Consider the following 11,393-nt stretch of genomic DNA (forward strand, 5'->3'; position numbering starts at 1 on the left):
ATGATCATTTATGTGAATAGTCCAAAAAACTAAGCTTGTTTGTCCCCAATAAGGAAAAATTAAACAATGGAACACATTATTCCTTCCATTAAAGAAAGATAATTCTTGTTTACTAGAGACTAGAATGAGCAAGATTAACCTTAGTGCCAAACACTGCCTCCCACCCCTGAAACACCTTTTAATTTTGAAACAATTACTAAACCACTAAATCAGAGAAATACTGTAAATATATCTTACCTAGATTTTAGCAGAGCATTTAATAAAGTATTGCGTCTTATTGTGGAAAAGAAAGATGTGGATTAGATAGTGGTACAATTAAACTGATTCTAAACTGGATGAATGGCCAGACTCCAAGGGTAGTTGTTAATGGTTTGATGTCAGCTTGGAAGGAGGTTTCTGGTGGAGTGTGCCAGGGATCTGAGCTTGGCCTTGTGCTGTTTAACATTTTTATAAATGAGTTGGATAAAGATAGCATGCATGTCAAATGTGCAGATGACACAAAGTTGGGAGAGCTAACAGAATAGATGACAGAGTCAGGATCTAAAAGGATCTTGACAAGCTAGAGAGAGATGCAGCTGGAACCAGATTAAAATGTAATTGGAAAATGTTTAATAAAAAAATTAAAATACAACATAGATAAAGTTAATTTGTGGTTTTCTAAGTCAATCTGCAGCCCATAGGGATCTATTTCTACTTGAGTTTGACACTACTGGGCTAGAGCACTGGGCTGCACTGGATTTGGTATCAAGACTTAGATTAAAATATCAACACAGATATTTAGTATCTGTGTGATTCTTAGTAAGTCACTTAATTACTCAGATCAATTAGTCATGAATGGGAAATATGGACAGGATGATAGCACAATTAGACAAATTTAAAAAACAGTTCAACGAGCAGATCCAAATTTCTATTTGAATTTGCATAGCATATTTCCACTGGGTTGGAACCAATGACCAACCATATAATTATAACTATTATAACCTTTAATAGTACAAATCTGAATATGTGCAACTATTTCAGGGGATTCATGATTTGTACTGGTTAGTACTGAACAAGAGTCATTAATGCTTAGACATCAATTGGGAAGGAACTCTCTGATGGAGTGCTTCAAGGAACTAAGGAAGGAAACATTTCTTTTTTGTTTGTTTTTTTCAGGCAATGGGGGTTAAGTGACTTGCCCAGGGTCACACAGCTAGTAAGTGTCAAGTGTCTGAGGCCGGATTTGAACTCAGGTACTCTTGAATCCAGGGCCGGTGCTTTAACCACTTCGCCATGTAGCTGCCCCCTGGAAGGAAACATTTCTTAAGCATCTACTTTGTACCAGGCACTATTGTGAAGTGCTTTACAAAGACTTCATTTGACCTTCAGAATAAGAGGCAGGGCTACAATTATCCCTATTTTATAGCTGAAACTTAGCAGATGGAGATTAAATGACTTTCTGAGGATTATGCAGCTGGTAAATATCTAAACTGCACTTGAACTCAGATCTTCCTGACTCCAGGCCCAACACTGTCTACTGGGCCAGGTAGCTACCTTATAGGAGCTTCCAAGACCTGTGCTGGTTCCTGTGCTGTATAACATTTTTATTGATGGCTTGGACGAATGCACAGATGGCATGCTAATCAAGTGTGGAGAAGATACAAGGCTGGGAGGTATACTTAGCATGCTTGAAGAGAAGCAGAATATAAAAAGATCTTCACAGGTTTGAACCCTGGGTTGAACTGATTAGGATCACATACATAGGGATAAATGTAAAGTCTTACACTTGGGTCCAAAAAATTGAATTCACAAGTTGGCTCCAGAAGGAATAACTAGGAAATTGCAGAAAGTAAATTTAGGTTCTACATAAGGGCAAGGAACCCACCCCCAACACTTCACAGTCAGAACTTTTCAAAAGTAGAATGGGTTATTTAGGAGGAAGCTAAGGCTGGACGGCCATTTGTTGGGGATGTTCAATAGGGATTCTTGGTCAGATATGGATTGTAGTACATGGTCTCTGGGGTTCCCCTCTAACTCTTAAGATTCTGGTTGCTACATGGAATCAAAAAGTAGTAGAGAGAATGAGTATTAGATGTGGAATCTACACCTAGCATTGAATTTCAGCTCTGGTACTTCACTCACCTTCTGAATATATTTAGAAAATGGCTAGACCTTCCAACTTTGCTTTACCATCTCCTCCCCTCTTTAGAAACTTAAGACATACTTCATTCATTCAATGGCTAAACTTTTGGCAATCTCAATTCAGTTGCTATGAAAAGGGTTTCTGGACCGTAAGGAAATAAATGTCCTTAAGTCCAAGCAGATACTATCATCGAGGGGGTCCAGTGACTTAGAACATTAGGTAAAAAACAGTCTTACTGATTTAAAGAAACTTGATTATCTGGTTTTCTCTGGAAATCTTTATTTTTCCAAGGTTTTAGGAAGTGAAGAGGGATAGGGTTAGAGTTTGCTGCTAGAATACAATACATTTTAGAGGGAAACAGAAAATTTAACTTCTAGAGTATAGAAAACAACTCCCACCAAAAGGGACTCCTAGGCTTCAATGCAAATAGCTGTCCAAAACCCCATGAACATTTGAGTCTGTGAAAATTCAAAGAGCAAAATTAAGTAAGCATCATACATCTTAAGACTTACATACATCACAATGCAGAACAGAAACTGATGTCCATAAGGATAACCCTGAGTCTTGGAACTTCTAACAGTTTAAAAATTTTTCCTTCACCCTTTTATTTAAACCAGCTACCATTGAGTCTTTTTCTACCTCTTCAGGGCTTATATACCATAGATCCACCACCACATTATAACACATTCTCTCCTTGAATTTTTACAATCTGATTTCTGTCCCTACTATTCTCTTGAAACCTCTCTCAATTTCACCCAAATTATTCTAAGTTATTCAGTGGGATACCAATCAAACTACCAAAATACTATTTTATAGAGCTAGAAAAAAAAATTCATCTGGAAGGACAAAAGATCAAGAGTATCAAGGGAATCAATTTTAAAAAGTGAAGGAAGGTGGCCTAGCAGTTTCAGATTTCAAACCATATCATAAAGCAGTAATTATCAAAACAATCTGGGGGGCAGCTAGAAGGCGCAGTGGATAGAGCACTGGCCCTGGAGTCAGGAGTACCTGAGTTCAAATCCGGTCTCAGACACTTAACACTTACTAACTGTGTGACCCTGGGCAAGTCACTTAACCCCAATTGCCTCACTAAAAAAACCAAAAAACAAAAAACAAATCGAAGAAAAAAAAACAATCTGGTACTAGCTAAGAAATAAGAGTGGTGATCAGTGAAATAGATTAGGTAAGCAATACATTGTAGTAAATAGCTATAATAACCTAGTGTTTGATAAACCCAAAGATCCAAGCTTTTGGAAGGAAAAAAACCCTCATCTGACAAAAACTGTTGGGAAAACTGGAAAACAGTATGTCAGAAATTAAGTATAAATCAATATCTCACATCATATACCAAGATAAAGTCAAAACACACATGATTTACACATAGAGGGTGATACTATAAGCAAATTAGGAGAGCACAGAATAAGTTTAACTGTCAAACTTACGGATAAGGGAAGAAATTAGGACCAAACAAAATAGAGTGTTACAAAATATAAAATAGATAATTTTGATTATATAAAATTAAAATTTTTTTGCATAAACAAATAGAACCAAAATTGGAAGGAAAACAGAAAACTGGAGAAAAAAATTTGACAGTCAGTATCTCTGATAAAGGCCTCATTTCTCAAATATATAGAGAACTGAGTCTAAGAATACAAGTCATTCCCCAATTGATAAATTGTCCAAAGATATAACAGGCAGTTTTTAAATGAAGAAATCAAAGCTAGGTAAAGTCACAGAAAAAATGTTCTACACATCACTCTTGATTAGAGAAATGCATATCAAAATAACTCTTGAGTTACTATACCTCACACCTAGATTGGGTAATATGACAGAAAAAGAAAATGATACATGTTGGAGGGGATAGGGGAAAACTGGGACACTAATGCACTGTTGGTAGAGTTGTGAACTTTTCCCCAAAGGGCTATAAAACTGTGCATACCCTTTGATCCGGCAATAACACTGCTAGGCAATACCACCCAAAGAGATTTTTTAAAGAGGGGAAAAGAACCTATTTGTATAAAAATATTTATAGCAGCTCTTTTTGTGTTGACAAGGAATTGGAAATTGAAGGGATGTCCATCAATTAGGGAATGGCTGAACAAGTTGTGGTATATAATTGTGATGGAATATTATTGTGCTATATGAAATGACAAGAAAGGGAAACTAGGTGGCACAGTGGATAGAGCACCAGCCCTGGAGTCAGGAGTACCTGAGTTCAAATCCATCCTCAGACACTTAACACTTACTAGCTGTGTGACCCTGGGCAAGTCACTTAACCTTGCCTCACTTTAAAAAAAAAAAGAAAGAAAGAAATGACAAGAAAGATAATATTAAGTGAAGTAAGCAGAACCAGGAGAACATTGTACATAGAACAGCTATACTGTACAATGAAGAACTGTGAATAACTCAGTTATTCTCAGCAATACAATCATCTAAGACATTGCCAAAAGACTCATGCTGAAAAATGCTATCCACCTCCAGAGAAAGAACTGGTGTTATCTGAATCCAGACTAAAACATACTATTTTTCACTTTCTTTCTTTCTGAGTCTTCTTGCACAAAATGACTAATATGGAAATGTTTGACATGACTGCACATTTATAACCTACATCAGATTTCTTACTGTCTCAGGGAGGGAAGAAGGGGAAGGGAGGAAAGAATTTGGAACTCAAAACTTAAGAAAACAACAACAACAAATGTTAGAAATTGTTTTTGCATATGATTGTGGAAAAAATAAAATATTAACCCCCCCCAAAAAAACCTCTCTCAAAAGCCACCATACCTTTTAATCACCAAATCCTATTGCCTTTTTCAATCCCCATCTGCCTTGATTGCTACAGAACTCTGTGTAATTTAAAATTCTAAATGTGGGTTCTAATCTGTTCCCCCAGTTTTGGGGGGGGAAACTGACTAAAATCACTGATAAACGAGTTTAGGTTTTTTAAGGGTTTATTGAAAGATAGTAAAAGAAAGAGAAAGATTGAGAACAGATTTCCTATAACCTGGCAATCCTAACCTTCCTAAGCTCCCACTTCTGAAGTCCTCTGCCACCACACTGATCTCTCTCACCAAAAGAGGAAGCACTCCCTCGCCAGCATCCGCTTCCTCCTTCATGTTCCCCTCCCAGAAATGGGAGGTTCTTCAAGATGATTGGCGTGTCATTCAAATTCATTGGTTCACTGGACCCAAAGGTAGTCTTAATGTAAAGTTCAAAGTTTTTAGCTTCTGAGAACACCTTCTTAAGTACCATTAAGTACCAGCCAGATGTGCTTACAATCTAGTAAGCAGTCAACAGTCAGTTGCCTTATCCAATTCAATCAGTTTAAATCAGTCTCTAGGTGGGACCCTGAGTATCTGCTAAATCTTATCTATCATATTCCATTATCTTGACACAACCCCATGACCCAATACCCAGCTTCTAAGAATTTTTTTTTTTCACTTTTTATCAGGCCCTAGGCCTGAGTATTTAAAAATGTAAAAAAAAATTCTTAGTTCTTGGGCAGTAGAAAAACTGCCTGCTATAGAATTTGACTCTGTTACAATCACTCCTCCTGAATACTCTCTGATCCCTCGACTTAAAAAATACCACATTCTCTGGGTTCTATTTATCTGCTTGATTGCTGGCTCCTCTCTTTCTTCCTTGCCTTTCACAGTGGATGTGCCCCAAGATTCTGTCCTTACCACTACTCTCAATCTTCATTCTTTCCATCAGCAAACTCGTTTACTCCCATAGCTTCAACTACCACCCTTATAGAGAAAAATTGCAAATGAATGGCATGTATCCAATGATAATCCATGTTCCAAACTCTATACTCCAATTTCCTATAGGACATCTCCTTTAACACCTGAACCTCAGTATGTGCTTATCTTATTTAACTTTTCATTGATTAAAGGAACAAATTATTTTTTCTTTTGTTTATTTATTTAATTTTTTTTGGTGGGGCAATTGGGGTTAAGTGACTTGCCCAGGGTCATACAGCTAGTAAGTGTCGAGTGTCTGAGGATGAATTTGAACTTAGGTCCTCCTGAATCCAGGGCCAGTGTTTTATCCACTGTACCACCTAGCTGCCCCCAACTGAGCTTATCTTTAAAACCCTCTTCTTTGCAACTTTACTATTTGTCAGTAACACCACTAGTCTCCCATGTCTTAAACCTTCATGTTAAGTCTCTCTTCCTGAACTCATATCTAAGTTTCTGGACATTCAGTTTCATAATTCTATCTCTTGTATTTGTCTCCTTTTTATTTCAAATGACACCTCACTAGTACAGGCTCTAATAGCCACCTATGTTCCTACAATAACTTAGTAATGGGTCTTTCTGTCTACACTCTCAAATCTATTCTTACATCACTGCCAGAAGAGGATGCTAGGGATTTTGTGGAGATTTCTATTCTAAATAGAAATTCTATGATTCTGTTTTTCTTTATAAAATCGGTTGTGTCATTCCTCTGCTCAAAACTCTTCCATGCTTCCCTACTGTTTATCTAGTACACTTCAGCCTTCTTAGACTACCATTCACATAGGCTTCACAAAATGCTACCCTACCTCAATGGTCTTACCTCATCATGTATTCTATGCACCTAATAAACTGAATTATTTATCATCACTCCAATTGCAGATTCACTCCAAAATTCCCTTTCTATTTGGTCAGATTATTCTCTCTACCCACTAAATTCCTACACATTTTTAAAAGCCCAACTCAAATGTCATCTTTGAAGCAAAATCTTCCCTTATCAGTCACTACTCCTTGGATCACACATGGGATTTTGTATCTCTTTTAAACTTTTAACACTTCAGTGGATCACCAATTTAGATATTCTCTTTTGGTGCAGATGGCAAGCTAGCTATTCATACCTTCTCATCCTTTGAGATTTTTGTCCATGTTGTTCCACAGGACCCCCAAAGAGAAACCAAAGGCCTTATTCTAGGACACTGTACATGTTAAAAGTACTAATGTAGCTCTTGGGATATCTATCTATTATTCCTCATCCTTAATACATGAGGGAGGGCCTATACTTTACACAATCCTGCATTTACTCTGTAATTTTACTTACACCAGAGATGTCAAACTACCAGGAGTCAAAACTCCTAAGAGAGGACCAAACCAGAATAAAACGTAATTGGGAAATGTTTAACACAATTAAAAATATAATACAACACAGATGTTAACTGGTGGTTTTCTAAGTCAATATCTAGCCTTAGGGCACAGTGGCATAGTGGATAGAACACTGGCCTTGGAGTCAAAAGGACCTGAGTTCAAATTTCACCTCAGACATTTACTAGCTGTGTTACCCTGGGCATGTCACTTAACCCCAATTACCTTAAAAATCCAGGGCCACCTCCAGTTGTCCTGTTATTTACCTTGCCACTAGACCCAGATGGCTCTAGAGGAGTGAGGTTGGTGACCTTGCACAGCCCTCCTTCATGTCATGACATCACCCTGATGTCATGGTCCTCTTTGACAACGAAAGACAAACAGCTCTGGCCTGTGGTTCATTTCTAGCACCATTGGTTTATATAATTTCTAGCATACAGGTTTTCAATTGAACGATAAAGTCAAGTTGTGCTTTGGGTCACCTAAAACTCAATTTTATGTAGAGTTTAATGTTCCACAATTTACAAACATATATCACTAAAACACTGTTAATTTTTAAAAAATGGTCACCACTAGCTTGATACGCACTTCCTTATATCTTATACCTTACCCTACTTGTTTCATTGAATTCGTATACCTGGATTTTTTTTTATATCAGCACAAGATGCTTCTGAGTATTATATAAATATCTTCCTGAAATTTCATGTTGTTCCAAAAACATCCCTGGACTGATTGGGATATAATTAATAACCCTTCCCTATCTTGTTTTTCACATTGAAAATATCTGCTCATGACCTATATGTGATGTAAATCCTTACTGTCTATTTTTGCATTGGTGCAATAATTTTTAGAAATCAAATCCTGGTCATACATTTGTCTATAGATATATGTCAGCATTTGGCTTAGATTATAAGCTTCCAGGGCAAAAACAAGGTCCACAAAATTCTATTTGTTCAGCATTTAGCACAGTGTCACATGTGTCGGTACCTATCCCTCAAGTGTAGAGGACTCCTCTTGAGAAAACTCCCTCCACCAATAAAGATTAGCAACTGGTATTCAATTTAATAATCTTGAGAGTTGTTTGGGGCACTGAGAAACTGAGTGACTTCACAGTCACCATGTATTAGAGGAAGGTCTTGAACTCATACCTTCTTGATCCTAAGGCCAATCACCTGTCCACTACACTATGATGCCTCTTTCTATTTGTGATAATGTCCTTAACAAATGCCTTCAGAATATTCTTTAAAACACTAATACTTTGGCTGGTCTATCGTCTCACTATTATAGGTACTTTCTATACTTGTGAAGATCATGATTTCTTATTCCATGTAATTCTTGACCATATGCTCCCATACATTTTCCACAGAGGATCTACCCAATGTACTGAAGGTCTTCTCTTTTAAATAAATGATTGAAAGCTATGGCTTATACAAGATCCTACAGTGTTTGTTATCATTTATTGATTATAAAAAAGTACCTATTGTGGTAGAGCAAAAGCTCTCTTTCAATGATGATAAATTATGATCATATAAAATTCCTTCAAAGATGCAACCATAGAAATAACTCTTAAAATCATTAGTACTCTAACCAGCAATAACAAAGGAACCATAAAAAAGTAAATTCTCAACAAAGGTATTCACTAGTATTAGAGGTTGTCCTCTGCAGAGTGTAAAGAGAAGGTAAATTCCCAATAAAGGTCAGGTCATTTAGATGCTATGTATGGACAATACTGTTTTGATTCCATCAAGTCCCAGAATAATACAGAATCCACTCAGTAAGACCAACTAATACTCAAGAGATAAGCCACATGGGGAAAACCAAATGGATGAAGAGTACCTATTGTTTAGATTATTACAAGAATGGCTGAGTGAATGACTCAGGCAATCAGTCTGAAAAAGCAGATAACAATAATATGGGTCTAAAAGTGAATAGAAAGCAGAGAATGGTGTTGATTACATTTAGGAAATTACACAGTACTTTCAGCTTTCCCAAGCTGTACCCTGGCACAAAATCCTATCTTTTTAACAACAATATTTTTTCACTGATGCTATATGGCTGCAAGTCAAAATATTCTACCCAAGTGATTAAATATGTCAGGAAGGAAGGGTTTCCAAAACCTGCTAAAACATGGCTTTCCAAATTCAGTTTCTGAACAGAAGGTACTTTGAGGTTATCTTATACCAAACTTTAAGGAACAAACTCCTTCAATACAGAATGATGTCCAACTATATTGAAAAAAAAATACTAGTCTTGATAATGAAGGAATGCAGAAATTGTTTCTGAGGGACATGGTATAGTGGTACAAATAAAGTACTTTAAGGTCATAAATAGAAGGCTAGAAGTCCAAGTCCTCTACCCCCACCCCACCCCCAACCCTTTCACTTTACAAATGAGGAGCAAGAAGACTTAGGATAAAGTCTCATTTCTGCCAATAACTCAGTTTCCTTCTGTGTAAAAGAGAAGAAAACACTTGCAAGACTCATAAATACTACACAGCATGAATGAGAGGAAAGTACTCGGTATACTTTTAACTGTTATATAAATGCAACTAATTCTAAGTTCTAATATTCAGTGTCAGAACTTACAGGCTTTTTGTTAGATGGAAAGGGGAAGTAGCATGCCAACAACCTTATTATGGGATAATTTAGGGGGAGGATAAATAGAGCATGCACTGGTACCTGGGTCATCACCTGTCATATGGATCATATAGATCTCAGGAATTTATTCTTCAGTTAAAAATTCTCCCTATGGGAGAAAGTGGAAAATGCAGACCTTGGTATTTCTTACAACTGTCATTGTTTTCACAGGTAGATATACTCCAACTCTTAGTTACTACCTACGTATGACACTGGGTAAGTCACTTAACAGGGGTCCTCAGTTTCCACATGTACAATAAGGGATTAAGCCATATCATGTCTAAGGTCACTTCCAGCGCTTTAAATCTATGATCTCTTTCAGTCAAGGTTTGCTAGCATTGCATACTACTGGCTAGAACACTTAACAGCACCAGGGGTTGTGGGGAGGGAAAGGATATATTCAACCAAGTTTGTGTTCTCAGTGGTATTAAGGAATCTTTTAGATTGTACATACAAGAGTCTAAAAGGAAGAAGAGAGAGGGAGGGTCACAGATTCAGGGCCAGCAGATTTTTAGAGATTATCTAGTTCCTAGCTTCTTAAACTGTAAGTTGCAACCCCATATGGGGTCTCATAATTGAATGTGGGGGTCTCGAAAAGCTTGTCAACAGTAAAAGGTTAGGTATACCTAGTTTATACACCTAGGGTCACATAAAAATTTCGCAGGGAAAAGGGATCTCGAGTAAAAAAAGTTTAATAAGCCCTGATCTAGTCCGACCCACTTAAACAGTCAAAATGCTTAATATTTATCACTTAATACTTTTATTAGTTTAATAATTTAAACTGAATAAAATTTAAGTAATATTTATGGCTTAATAGTTATCAAGCATTAGTATTGTGTCTTATCAAGTGTTAGTATTAAGTGTCTATCACTTAACAGATGAGTAAACTTAATCCTAAAGAGCAGAAAAGAAAGACGTGCCCAAAGTCACAAGGTGGCTTGAACCCAGGTCCTCAGACCTTGCATCCCACTCTTTCTACCATACCCCACTCAGCCTCTAAAAGCACTGCCCAAAGTCGCACTTGGTAAGTGAAGGTAGAGAGGGCTTTCTGGAAAGATGATGTCTCGGCTCTAGCCCACTAACTCTGTGTAAACACTGTTACATTGATGCTGATAAATAAACGCTTGCTGGCTGACTGGCTGTCTGCCCTTGGCTGAGTCGCTGCCCTTCCTGTTGGCCTCAGTTTCCTCATTTGTAACGTGGGGGAGCGGCCCAGCTGCGCACTGGGGTCTGGCACCCCACCCTCCCCGCAGGCCCGGCCAAGGCGGGGTGCAGTCGGTGACCCAGGAGCCCCTCTCCCCGCCCGCCCCGGGCCTGGGCTCCCGGTCCCGGGCCTGACGCCGGTGGCCCGCGCCCGGCTCCTCACCTGCCGCCGCCAGCCAGGGGAGGGGATGGGGGGCTTGGGGGCGGGGATCACGGGCTGCAGGAACGCTCAGGGCGGACAGGAGAAGGACCGGGGAAGGAAGGGGGGCTCGGAAAGCCCAAGTCGCGCCCGCTTTCGTAGCTCCGGCGCCGGCTTCAGTGCCGGTCCCGCCTCCTCCG

At 38.4% G+C, this 11,393-nt stretch overlaps 1 protein-coding gene across 1 annotated transcript in view; it reads right to left on the minus strand.

Annotated features, from left to right (window-relative positions):
* Window positions 1-11,393, minus strand: part of TRAPPC12 (trafficking protein particle complex subunit 12) — a 146,436-nt gene extending 135,043 nt beyond the window's left edge. The window contains exon 1 of the mRNA XM_043988185.1: window positions 11,218-11,393. The gene's annotated coding sequence lies outside the window, so the exon portion shown is untranslated. The remainder of the gene's footprint in view (window positions 1-11,217) is intronic.

Source organism: Dromiciops gliroides, chromosome 2 (assembly GCF_019393635.1).
Source record: "Dromiciops gliroides isolate mDroGli1 chromosome 2, mDroGli1.pri, whole genome shotgun sequence".
Taxonomy (NCBI): domain Eukaryota; kingdom Metazoa; phylum Chordata; class Mammalia; order Microbiotheria; family Microbiotheriidae; genus Dromiciops; species Dromiciops gliroides.